Source organism: Candoia aspera, chromosome 5, assembly GCF_035149785.1.
Source record: "Candoia aspera isolate rCanAsp1 chromosome 5, rCanAsp1.hap2, whole genome shotgun sequence".
In the NCBI taxonomy this organism is placed as follows: Eukaryota; Metazoa; Chordata; class Lepidosauria; order Squamata; family Boidae; genus Candoia; species Candoia aspera.
The window spans coordinates 21,220,247-21,232,877 of record NC_086157.1 but is presented as its reverse complement, the minus strand read 5'-3'; positions in this window follow the sequence as shown (position 1 = coordinate 21,232,877).

The window sequence follows — 12,631 nt, the reverse complement described above, 5'->3', positions numbered from 1 at the left end:
AATGGCAGCTTTTCCTGATGGGAGCCCATCTGCAAGGCGACCAGTCCCGTGGAATGATTGACTGCTTTCCCTCCCGCCATAGTTCCATCCAATTGGGTGAAGATCATAGGTCTTGGCAAAGGGAACGTGGGCAGTTCCAGAGCCGCTACGACATCAGGGTGCATAAGGGAACGGGAGCAACCCGAATCTAGCATGGCCCAAACTTCCACAGTTTTGGTTTTTGAGCTCAGTTTAACTTTAACAGTCAGTGTGGGGAAATTTCCACTCACCGAATCGTGGTTACGCCCGGTTTCTTCCACCTGCCCTAGGGCGCCCTTCAGGGCAGGTGGTAGGCTTTTCCCGCCGGCTGCTCGAATTGCAACTCTTCTTCCTCTTCTCCGAAGGGTAGTTCTGGGGGGTCCAGTTCTGCGACGGCTGCTTTCAGTTTTCGCGGTGGAGCAGGAGCAGGCGTCTTTACCGTAGGTTTCGTCTGTCGTTCCTCTGGACGGCGTCTCGGGCACGACGTGGCTCGATGCCCTTCTTTCCCACATCTCAGGCACTGACCTTTGGAGAACCGTCGTTCCCTTTCCTCTTCCCAGGTTTTCGGTTTGGGGCGGCTGGCAAGTCCAGATGTGCGTGCTCCTCTAGCAAGACGCGATTGTCTAAGCTCTTTGGTATGGCCATAGGTTTGTAGGGCATTTTCTGCGCTGCCCGCCAACTGAATCCACCCATACAGCATTTTGGGATCATCTCTTCCTAGTGCCCAGCGAAGGATTTCTGGTTCTAGCCCCTGCTTAAACATTTCAATTATTGTTGGCTCAGACCAGTCTTCCACTTTCCCTGACAAAGCTTTAAATTCCAACGCATAATTGGCAACTGAGAGGGACCCTTGGTAGAGTTTCCTCAGGTCATTTTTAGCTGTTTCTTGGGCTAGAGGGTCTTCGAAATGCTGTTTAAGTGCCCACAAAAAGTCATCGAAGTCCTCTAACTCAGTTGCCTCAGCCTGGCATAGTTGCACATACCAATCAGCTGCCCTTCCTCTCAGTTTGTTGGCAATGAAATTGATCTTGCCATGTTCTGACCGAAAGTTCCGGCCCCAATCTTCCATATAATGCTTGGCATTAGTGATAAAGAAGGAGAGCGTAGTGGGATCCCCATCGAATTTCACTCCAAATGGTGGGAAGTTTCTTGCCGGCTCAGCTGGCTGTGGCGGTTCCGCGAATGTCAGCGTACGCCGAGCCCCCATGGGTGGCCGATCCCTAGGAGGTCTTGCCTCTCGCCCCCCCCCCCTTGACGGGCTGATCGAGTCTTGCTTCTCCCCCTGGTTGATAGGGTACTATGCCTGGGGTACTGTGACGGCTCTTCCTCCCAATCCTCCGGGGTGGGCTCTGCATCTCTGGGTAGATCCTTAAGGATTGTCACTATTAAATCCATTTTATCCTCTAATGCCCTCATACGAGCTGGAGTGACCGGCTCTTCCGGGGGTTGGTTGGTTACCACCACCCTCGGTGACAAGGGGACTTCGGGCTCCCAGGATAATTGTGGAGACCCCCTCCCCGGTGCTCTTTCCATAACAGTTCTATGTTCACTCCTGAGGCTCTCCTGCATGGATATCAGCAGCTCATCTAATTGGATATCCCGCAACTCCCGACGTGCTGCTCTTTGCGCTCTTGAGGTTAGCGCTGGCCGGATTCTGGCCGCCTCCCGCTCTTCCTCGCTTCCATCACTTGCGCGAAGCTGAGGTTCTGTCATCGCTAGCATTCCCTCTTATCCAACGATTGGATGGGGCTAGCGGAAAATGGATGAAATGATTCTCAGCTTTATGTAACGGTTGCCTAATCCCAAACACTCAGTCTCACAAGCTCGGGCTTAAAGATAACTGATTTATTAAAGGAATAGTATGCAAATACAGAGAAAGCTGAGAATGAGCAAAAGCGCGCCAAATACAAACTTAAAAGCCTTGCCTGTAAGCAAGTTCCGCCCCATCCCTCGTCAGGGCGCTCCCCCTCCCAGGTGCTAGAAGCCGTTAGACGCGCCTGGGAAAGTAACCTTGAGCAGGAGCGCAAACCCAAACACACATTCCAAGCCCTCAAAACAACGGAGGGTGAAGGAATGGAAAAACCCCGGGTGAAGGAACACGGAACAGAAGATGACATGTGAAACGTTACAATGTTAACAGCACATTGAAATGGGAACATGACAGTATACAAAAATCACAAAATTGCCACAAGGACATAACCATGTTTCAAAGGGAATTGTACTGTACTTCTCCAAAACTGCTGTTGAAATAGGCCAGAATTAGAGATCTTCTAAATGTAGTAATTGAGATCATAGATAAGAGAGTTTGAAATCTGAAAATTGAGTGCTTATAAATACATCCAGGAGAGTGAACACCAGGTTATAATTGACCTTCTGTGTCTAAAATCTTTCATTTTAAGGTTAATTTAGCTTGAACTGATCCCAGTGGCAGAACAGCATCACAGAAAAGTCATGAAAATTCAGTTTCCTTAGAGTATTTTTTTTTCTCAAAAAAAAATGTATCTACCAAAATTAGATGGCCCAGGACAACAAGGTTATGGAGTAGTTTTAGGCAATAAATAAAAATACTTACCCAATTTTATTAACTCCTGCTTTCTGCCAGAGCACCATGTTTGGAACAAAGCAGATAACCTGAAAAATACTCACCAGAAATTTGGTTGGACTCACTCTAAATAGCTGTGTTGTTATGTGGCTCTAGCTGAGCCTGGTATAGCACCTGTGCTTGAGCTTTAGCTACAAATAACTTAATTGTAGCAGGCATAAATTATGCCCCTTGAATGGTAAGCTTGGACAGCAGATGCTGATTTCTGTACATTTTCAGGTGCATAATCCAGCAAGCATTATGCCTTAGAGTTCCTGGAGAAAAGGCAAGATGTGAATTGAACAATCAATAAATTAATTAATTAGTTAATTAATTTAATTAGTCATTTAAAATTAGAAAAATATATTTATTTACTCAATTAAAATTAAACATTAAATTGAATTAAAATTATGGACTAAATTTGCATGTGTGGATAAAATTAAATGAATGTGAAAGCAAGGAGCATACTTTGTGTTAGGCTCTGCACAGTATTGTATAATAAAAAAAAAAGTTTTATTTCCTGTATAATGGGAAATAATAGTTTCTTTTTTCGCAATATTTTTTATTAAAGATTATACAGATAAAATACAAACTACAAAAGATAAAAATATATAATAATAATAAAAAAATAAAAAGTAAAGGGGAAAAAAAAGAAGTAACCCCCTTCATTCCCATGAAGTATAATTAACATTAACAATTTATTACCATCTCTTAAAATACAATAAGCCATCTCTTCATCCCAAATACCACCCTTTAAAGATAAAGAGATCTTTAAAGCAGCACTCCATCTTGATCAGCAGAAAAACATTAAGAGTTATCAGAAATAACAATATACGTACAAACACAACATACTTCCCTTAAATTTACAGTACTAATCAAATATACTTAAAATGCAACAAGTAAATTCTCTTTATCTCTTATAGATAAACAAAACCTTTAAAACATTGTCATCCAGTCCTAGTGAGCAAAATGCATTAAACATTACTACAAATAACAACCTGTCTATTTTAACCTTGAACAAAGAAACCAACTTTATATTCATTCCTCTTTCTTCCAACAATCTTTAATCCCCCAAGATTATTTTCTTTTCTCTCAAAGTCGTTGAAAACTTTAAGAAGTCACTTTTGTAAATTCACCATAAAGAAAATATCCAGATCACTCTTCATATTCTCACTGTCTCTTTTCATAAAATCATTGACAACTTTAACAAGTCCCCTTTGTAAATCGCATATAAAAAGGTTCTCCACATCACTATTCCCGTTTAGTATTTGTATGCCTTTTTTACTAGTTGCAACATCAGCTGGTTTCATTTGTATATCCAATATTTCATCCTTTTGTTTTAAATCCACATTGAAATCAATTTCAGTATTATCTAATGAATTCTTCTGTGACACCATGTAGTTTATCTATAATAGCAGATATTTTTAGAATTACTTTCTAAATCCAATAATTGTTCTCTTTCATTGGATCCATGGATGTATATGTTTCCTTCTGGTGGCCTCTAGTGACCAACCTTCAAAGTCATCTTATTAGTTATTTTCATTCCCAAATGTAAACATGGAAAGTTTCCCATGGGAAATATTCAATTAAGTCTTAATTCAAGTCCATCTGAGCCCTTAGCCTGTTTAAAACTTTGTAAAACACTCCAATCACCCATTCCCATTTGCTGAATATCTATATCTATCTATCTATCTATCTATCTATCTATCTATCTATTTATATGCATATGCATATGCATGTACATATATATATATATATATATATATAGTGTGTGTGTGTGTGTATGTATGTATGTATACACACACACACACACAGACACACACACACACAAACACACATTTTTTTTTTCCAAACCTTAAACGCATAATTAATGTCTCTTTCTTAAAGGATTGAAGAAGACTCACCCAGTATATGATAAAAAAAATTATGAAGGTTCTCAATGTTCTCTATCTCAAAAACAGAAAAAAAAAAAAAAAAAAACTCCAAGGTGATAAAGAGGTGAGGTTCAGTTGAACTTAGAGTCCATACAGGCTGCATTGATGGCTATAAGCTTGATGGGATCCCGCAACTCCCAGCTGTTTGCGAGCTGACCACAAAAACCTCCGTTTCTGCCAACTACTGACAAAAAAACAGCTGTCTGGAGTACATATGGGTGATCTCAGGACCTCTCCTTTCTCTGGAGAGATTTTGGCAGTTCATATTCTTCATCCAGCCACCATTTTCAGCCATATTGTCTCCAGCTCTTCACAGAATGTCAGTTTGCCATTCCTTACAGGAAATAATAGTTCTTGTAAGACCATTGTGTTTTAGTCTGGCTCAAGTACTGTATAATTATAGCATAAACTTTCATAGATTAGATCTTGCCTTACCAGATACAGAGAATATGATTTCATTGTGTCCAACATTGTCAACAACGGGATCCTAGTGTTGAGGACTGAGAAATTATGAGTTCTCTGTACAAAATATTGCAATTCTGGTCTGACTCTGGCTGGCTCTGATTTTTCTCAGAATGAATTAATGTAACCCTTTATCTCTCTCTCTCTCTCTCTCTCTCTCTCTCTCTCTCTCTCTCTGTCTGTCTTCTCCCCATCTTTTCTAATGATTTTAAGTGGGAGATAGGAAGCTTGTATTGTCAAATGAAGACTTCAGTTTGCCTTCAGGAATTAAGGAGACCGTGAATTGGTCCAAAGCAATTTAAAGTGTTTTCCAAATTGTCTAACTGGGGTGTGAAATGGAGCTTGTGACAGAGCATACTGCCCATATACAGTATGTTCAGGTATTAATTTAAATGTTTACATTTTAGCTGATCTATAAAATATAGAGATAATCTGGGGACTGAAATTTATGAGATCTCTTCAGTTGTCACTGTCATTTCTAAGCACTCTGTTCCCTCTTACAAATCAAATGAACAATGGTTTACTAACCAGATAAGAGTGATAAAGTGGGTAGAATGAGAACTGGAGTACAAATGAAGAAATCTGAGGGCAGAGCAGATTGAGCATGTAACGGCCATCTGAAGCCCAACTCTGTGGCACTGGAAGCAGTTAAGACTACTTAACTTCTCACCTTTCATCAGTGGCATTGGTTTTTCACAGTATAGACTATTCCCATCCAAGAGGTTACAGGGAAGGCTCCAGAAAGCCCATCTTCCTTTCAATCATATATGGCTTAGCAAGAGAAATGGGATATATATATATATTGATGGATGGATGGATGGATGGATGGGAGAGCACTGATTATCATGCTCAAGATCAGTGGCCAGGAACTAGGGTTGGGATGTGCCTGCAGCAATCTCAAGTGGCCAGTAGGAAAGCACCCACTCTTAATCTTACCTTATGGAGATGAGCTTCAGAAAAAAGATGGTACTACTTGTGCTTAAAGCAGCTATGAAACATTATTTTTGAAACAAAGTGAAAATATGGGTATCTGTATTTGCTGTGGGCCAGGGATGAACTGATGACAACATTGTCCTTTCATGTTCTCAACAAGTAGTTCCTTTTCCACATGAGGATGGAGCAGACTAGGCAATCTCCTCTCTGTTGTTGTCCCCACTCTCTTCTCCTGGAATTTGGTGTGGCTCCCATCCTGTTGGCATTCTGCAAGGCAGTTAAAACAACCTTATTCCACCAGGCTTTTATCTGATGGTGAGTGATTGTTTAATGGCACCCATCCTGGGGTGAACTGATTCATCAATCTTCATTTTTTTGTATTTTTACTCTATTACAGGCTGCCCCAGAGTCTTTGGATTCAAGAATGGTTTAAAAAATAACAATAAAGCAAAATAATCAGTGGGACAATTTTGCACCACTGCAATCACGACGTGCAAGCGCTGTAAGAGTTAGGGTGCAGCTTTAGGTTATCCCCTACGTTTTGTTTTCAAATTGACAATTACAAATTTATTAGGACAGAATATCTCAGCTTCTTCTAACATTATGATTGATAGTATATAGCATTTTTTAAGCATACAGCAGTTCACACTTCATTACTATTTCAGTTATCATCTGTCAGCATAGTAACTCCACAAAATGGGTAGTTTATTATCAGGTGAGAGGGAATACCAATTTTCTTCCCCAATTGTCCATCATACTTCTGCAGGTAAATTACATGGTAATGATGTTCACCTATTATTATATATTTCTTTTAAACATTTCACATCCCCATATATTAAGCTTCCTTGATCCCTATAGTCATATCCTATATTTCTAAATGTTTGTCAGTCACTAAAAGGAGAGATTTGCAGTTTCTATTTCGTATCTATATTATCTGAAATTCAGAATACCTGAAACCTGAATAAAACAAGAAGAAACTCTGTTAACACTGAAAATTGTTCTTCGCTCTGTGTGTATGAAGGTGGTAGCGTAAAAGGGCCAAAATTAATTACTGTAATCATGTTTGTTTTAATGTTATTATCTTTTCTAGGTGACTTGATATGCTGCTGATATAAAATAAAATTAAAAAAAAAAAAACCAAGGCATTACAAATAGTTAAAGTAGCAATTAAAACTAGTACAACAAGTTGAATTAATAATTAAAATTCACAGTTCAAATCAGCAGTTAAAAGCCTGTACAAATTATGTGTTTTAAGGGCCTTTTAAAAAGCTAATGAAGATCTCAAACCCCTCAACTCTGCAGGAAGTGCGCTATAAAGGGCTGAGGAGGCCACAGCAGCAACAACAACAGCAAATGCTCAGTCCTGAGTCGCTGCCGTAAGAGCTTGCAGCAGCTATTTAATTCCCTCGCGTCCCCCACCACCACCACCACCACCACACACAGTATACTGTAAAGTGTAATATATACCTGACGGAAATCTGGGAAGGAGAAACATTAGGATAGCAGCAGCTTTACATCTATCAGATACATACATCACTTAATGGAAACCTTTTTAACATTCCAGCCCCTTTTCCCCTTTTCTTCTCCCCAATTCTCTTCTTAATTTAATGCTAAAATATTCTACATAATTTGTAAGAAAAGCTACATTCATACAGTCCTTGAAGATGCTCCAGCGACCATCAGAGTTTTGTGGATCCTTCTGCTTAAGTCCATACTCAGGATGGTAGAGAGATCTATCCTTGAAGACCCCTCCCAGGCTCTGTGGAAGTCTCTATGACATCCTTTTCCATCAAAAGATAAGATGGAGGAGCAGCCATTACACTCCTCAACCAAGTACATGTGGGAAGCTGGCACAGATCTTCCTACTACTTGAAAGACTGTCAACTTTCTCTGCGTGTCTCTATATATTTATTTATTTATTTATCAAATTTGTCACCGCCCATCTTCTCCCACCGGAGGAGATATATAATATGTCTCCTGTTGATTAGACATTAGATTATTAGGGTTTTCAGCATTTTTTTCCCCTCTTTAATTCAGTTCTCTTTCTCTTCTGACTCTGAGAGCATGCAAGAAGTTCATAGGTGTAGATAAAGTAATTCAGATGTTCCCATCAACATATTATTTCCCAAATAAAGCTTATATTGATTTTTTTTTTTTTTTTCATGTAAGCACAAGCTTCAGGAATATTTTCTTATAAAAAATTATGCTCCTAACTTTAGTGTTTCTCTCTCCAGGCATTATTTTCTCTGTGTAAAGCTATCATCTGTCCAACATTAAAGACTTGGCAAACTTTACCTGATGCAGTATAGAAACAAACCATCCACTGTAGATTAGCAAAACAGATCTGACAGCAATACAGTGTATATACACGATTTACCAGAATAAAATCCTATCTACAAAAGAAGCCAAGCACAAATGTAACTCTTTTTTGGGGGGTAAAGACAGTCACTGCAGATACAGATCTCATTTAGCAAAGATGAAGTCTTCTTCAAATCTGGTCGCTTCATGGATACATGTATGAGGTATTTGTGGTAGTAATATATACAGTAAGTGATTTGTCACTACATTCTTCTAAAGGATATCCTCAACCTTTCTATCTGGCCTATAGCACTAATATTCCCTACAGGTTTCTCAAGCCAGACCCTGCTTAACTTCTAAGCCCAATAGGGTGCTGCCATATGCTGAGGCTCTAATCTAATACCTAAATTGTAAATATTTAAGAAATTAGACATAAAATATCTCTTGATGTGACTAGTCATTACTATTCCAGTGACAAGACCCTCTAAAGTACAAGGAGGTTTGTCTGCCTGTCTTCTACTCTCCATTTTCTAGGACTACAAGTTTTGGGCTACAATATAAATGGTCATAGATGCTAAAATTATAGTTTGCTGCTATCTAGAAGTCCCCCAGATTTTTATAGGATAGATCTCTTTATTTCTTTGTTTGTTTCTTTGTATGCTTTGTGAGTTGAGTGCATTGAAATTCAGGAAAAGAAAATGCTTCTGTTATTTAGTATGTTTCTGTGAAAGTTTGGTAATACAGTCTTGATGACCCAGAGGTTAGAATTAGTCAGAGCTTGGACCAGAGTTTGTGTACCCTTGTTTGGCTTAATGGATAACAGTTTTACATTCTATTCAGCTTTCCAGCTTCCATTCCAAGGTTCCTAACTACACTCATTAAAGCTAACTAACAAACTATAATATATCAAACTAGGAAACAGCAATTGCATATAAGAATATTTTAGAAATTAACTTGTCAGGAGTGTTCTTTCCAGTATTATTCAAATTGCATCTGTTCTCTGGATAAAAATAAGATTTGGAGCTCTCTGTAATACAGTAGTAAACTAAGTCTTGACTGGGAAAACTGCTTACAATGCCCTTGATTAACTTCTACAAATAATTTTCCTTCAAGTTAGAAAATGAGTTATCTAGGCTAGCATGAGATTTCCAGTTGTAGTAGTAGTATTCCAACATAATTACTGAATTACATAATTAGCTTCAGCATCAGTGCATTTGTAGGATTCCTAATTGTTTATCTCCAAGGTTTTTTCTTCCTTCATTCTGTAAAAAATTTGTGAGGCACAGCCAGTGCTGATTAATATTCACTCTTGATATCAAACTTCTGAATATGAGAAAGAAGAACAGATGTAGAGTAATGTAAATAGAAGTATCTTACAGGTTTCACACACTCTAAATGCATTTTAATGAAACTTTGACATCCAAAGGTTGTTGGTAGAATTTGCAGTGCTTGCTGAGAATGAACAGCCAGCCAGAATGTGTCCTTCCAATACAAGTTCCCACCAATGGCTGCACAGATAGCATTGTTCAGACCACCAGAGCAAAACACAACTATTATTGTTGGAAAATGGAAATGAAGAGGGGAGGGGGAGGGGGGACAACACCAAAATCTCACTATCACAGCACAGAAAGACAGGAATAAGTGTAACCGAGGACTAAGGACAGCAATAGCATCAACTGATTATTGGTCTGGAGATGCCCCTTACGGACATAGAAGGGTAATGAAACAATTGATTTCAGTTGGTCATCCTGTCAGTTGAGGATAGCTTTGGAGGGAAGATAGAAAAGATGACAGCACAGAGGAGACCTCTGAGAAGAGAAAAGAGGAGCAGTAGAAAAGTAACCCGTGAGGAAAAGAGCTTGAATGGCTGTGATTAACAAACGTGGAACAGTTTGGCTTGGCAGCTAGTTAAGTATCATCACAACAAACAGAGTTAGAGTTTCAAGGAGACAATCCAAAGGAAAGGGGAGGGCATCCCTTGGTTCGGCTGACAAACAGCTTCTCTGCATCAGTGGATTGTGCCTTCCATTAATAAAGCCAGAGAGGTGAATATGTTAAAACATAACAATTTGCTTGTGGAGAAGGAACATGGCTATTCTTATCTTCAGCCATTACTTACCCTTGACAGATGTCCTTCAGCCCTTCCATGTCTTTTCATAAATTCAGGGCATCTGAAAAGAACATCTTGCCTTCTGTGATGGGGTTGTGACCTCCAAGTATAACATAAGTAACATGAAATTATGTAAATTAATATTGTTCCATCTGTTACTTTCAGGTACAAATCTCTGCCCTGTTTCAGACACATTCACCCACCTACAGAGTAAAGACACCTGTATTGTTCCTTTCAAAGATTTCAAAATATTTGACATTATATCTATGATTAGTATTTGTGTAGAAAAAATGTATTAACAAAATAGGCCTGTATAATACACATTATTACAGTTGGTTGCACAGTTAGCCAAATGTTTATACTGGATTTGGCATTTTTATCCACTTATTGAATCCTTCCTAAGGACCTAGGATAGGCAGATGTTGTTGTTTGTGGTGTTAAAAGTATTGCAGGATGTAAGCTTTTTCAAGTAAAGTTGCCTTTTGAAATTGACTGATTATGATTTTGTCAATGCTGATGGTGTTCAAGTGGTGCTCCAGATGTTTTGGGATTGCACCCAAGGTGCCTCATACTATTGGTACTATCCTTGCTTTCTTTTGCCACAGTCGTTCTATTTGCAAGTCTTTGGTTGTTGTTGTTTTGTGATTTTCTCCACTTCTTTCTCTTCTATTCTGCTGTCTCCAGGTATTGCAATGTCCACTATCCAGACTTCTTGTCTTTCTCATCAACAGTTGTTAAGTCTGGGGTGTTGTGCTTGTCTGTTTGAATTCTAAGGTCCCAGAGCACTTTGGCATTTTCATATCTATCTATCTATCTATCTATCTATCTATCTATCTATCTATCTATCTATCTATCTATCAAATTTATCACCACCCATCTCCCCGGAAAAGGAACTCTGGGCAGTTTACAATAAAACACAGGTAAAAGACATATAAACTATAGAATAAATATAATACATAATAATATATAAATATGTTGTCTATTTTGTGGTCCCACCAGTTCTTGCCTACAGTCAAGGGGTATTTCTTTCAAATATTCCAATGCACCATAGTTGCTACTTTGTCCTGTCATTGTTTGTAGTCAGTCTGTACAGTCTTCTTGAAGCAGCTAACTAGGTGGTCCACTGTTTCTTCAGCTTCTTTGCAGAGGGAGCATTTTCTGTCTGTTGCTGTCTTCTCAGTTCTGGCTATACATGCATTTGATCTTTAGGTTTGGTCTTGTGCAGCCAGAATTAGCTCCTCTGTCTATTTCTTCAACTTTCCTGCTCTTAGCCATTGCCAGGTCTTGTTGCTATCTGTTTTGCCTGCTTTTTTTTTTTTTTTTAATGTACTGGCCACATGATACTTTGCCTTGCCACATCTCTTTTCTATTCTTCATTTGGTCTTTCTTATAGACTAGTTTAGTCTCTTTCAGTATTCAGTAAGCCTTCATGGTGTACTCGCTTCAATGCATCTTCTCCACTGTCCTTCCGATATTCTTCCAATGCCTTTTTTTTTCCTTCCTCAACTGTCTGAAGTATTTGCAACATTCCATGTTCATCTATGCCCCTTGGTAAGTAGAGACTGTTAATGTTGCTGCATGGATGAAGGGCGTGATTCATTGTCATTATTTTTTTCTGGTCTTTCTATCCAGGGCTTCTAGTTCAGCTTGAATCCAGTCCACTATTCCAGCTGTGTATCTAATGAGTGGACTTGCTGAAGTGTTAATCACCTTGATGATATTTCCACCACTAAGTTTGGACTTTAAGATCTTCTTCATTCTTTCAATGTATTCACTACTGACCTTCTTCTTGACTTCAGTATGCTTGATGATGTCAGCCTGAAGGATGCCCAGGTATTTGTAGTGATCTTCTTCATCCAGACTCTTGATGTTATTGTCCTACCTTGACTTTCTTTGATATAAGGTATGAAGAAATGCTGTCAGGCTTTCATGATTCTGTTATTATAGCCTACATCAATACATGAGAGTTCTAGTGTTTCTTGTGGTACCTGTTTCCTGACCTGACCACCTTGAAAAGACTAACCGGTGGGGTGGGTTTAAATTTCAGTTTACAAAGGATGGTACTAGCCTGTTGAAAAGAAGTAGTGTTCAGGCCATTCTTGGGGGGCCGGGGGATCTAATCTGGATCTAAAAAGGTGAAAACTGTAATAGCATAAAATTCTATTCCAGGGCAAGAATAGAATTTGAGTACATGGTAATTGATAAACTCAAGGCACTCACAGATGAAGTTAAATTTTAAAAACCCTTTTCCCTTAAACTTTCATAGATATACAAAATAATCTTTTTCAGCAGCTG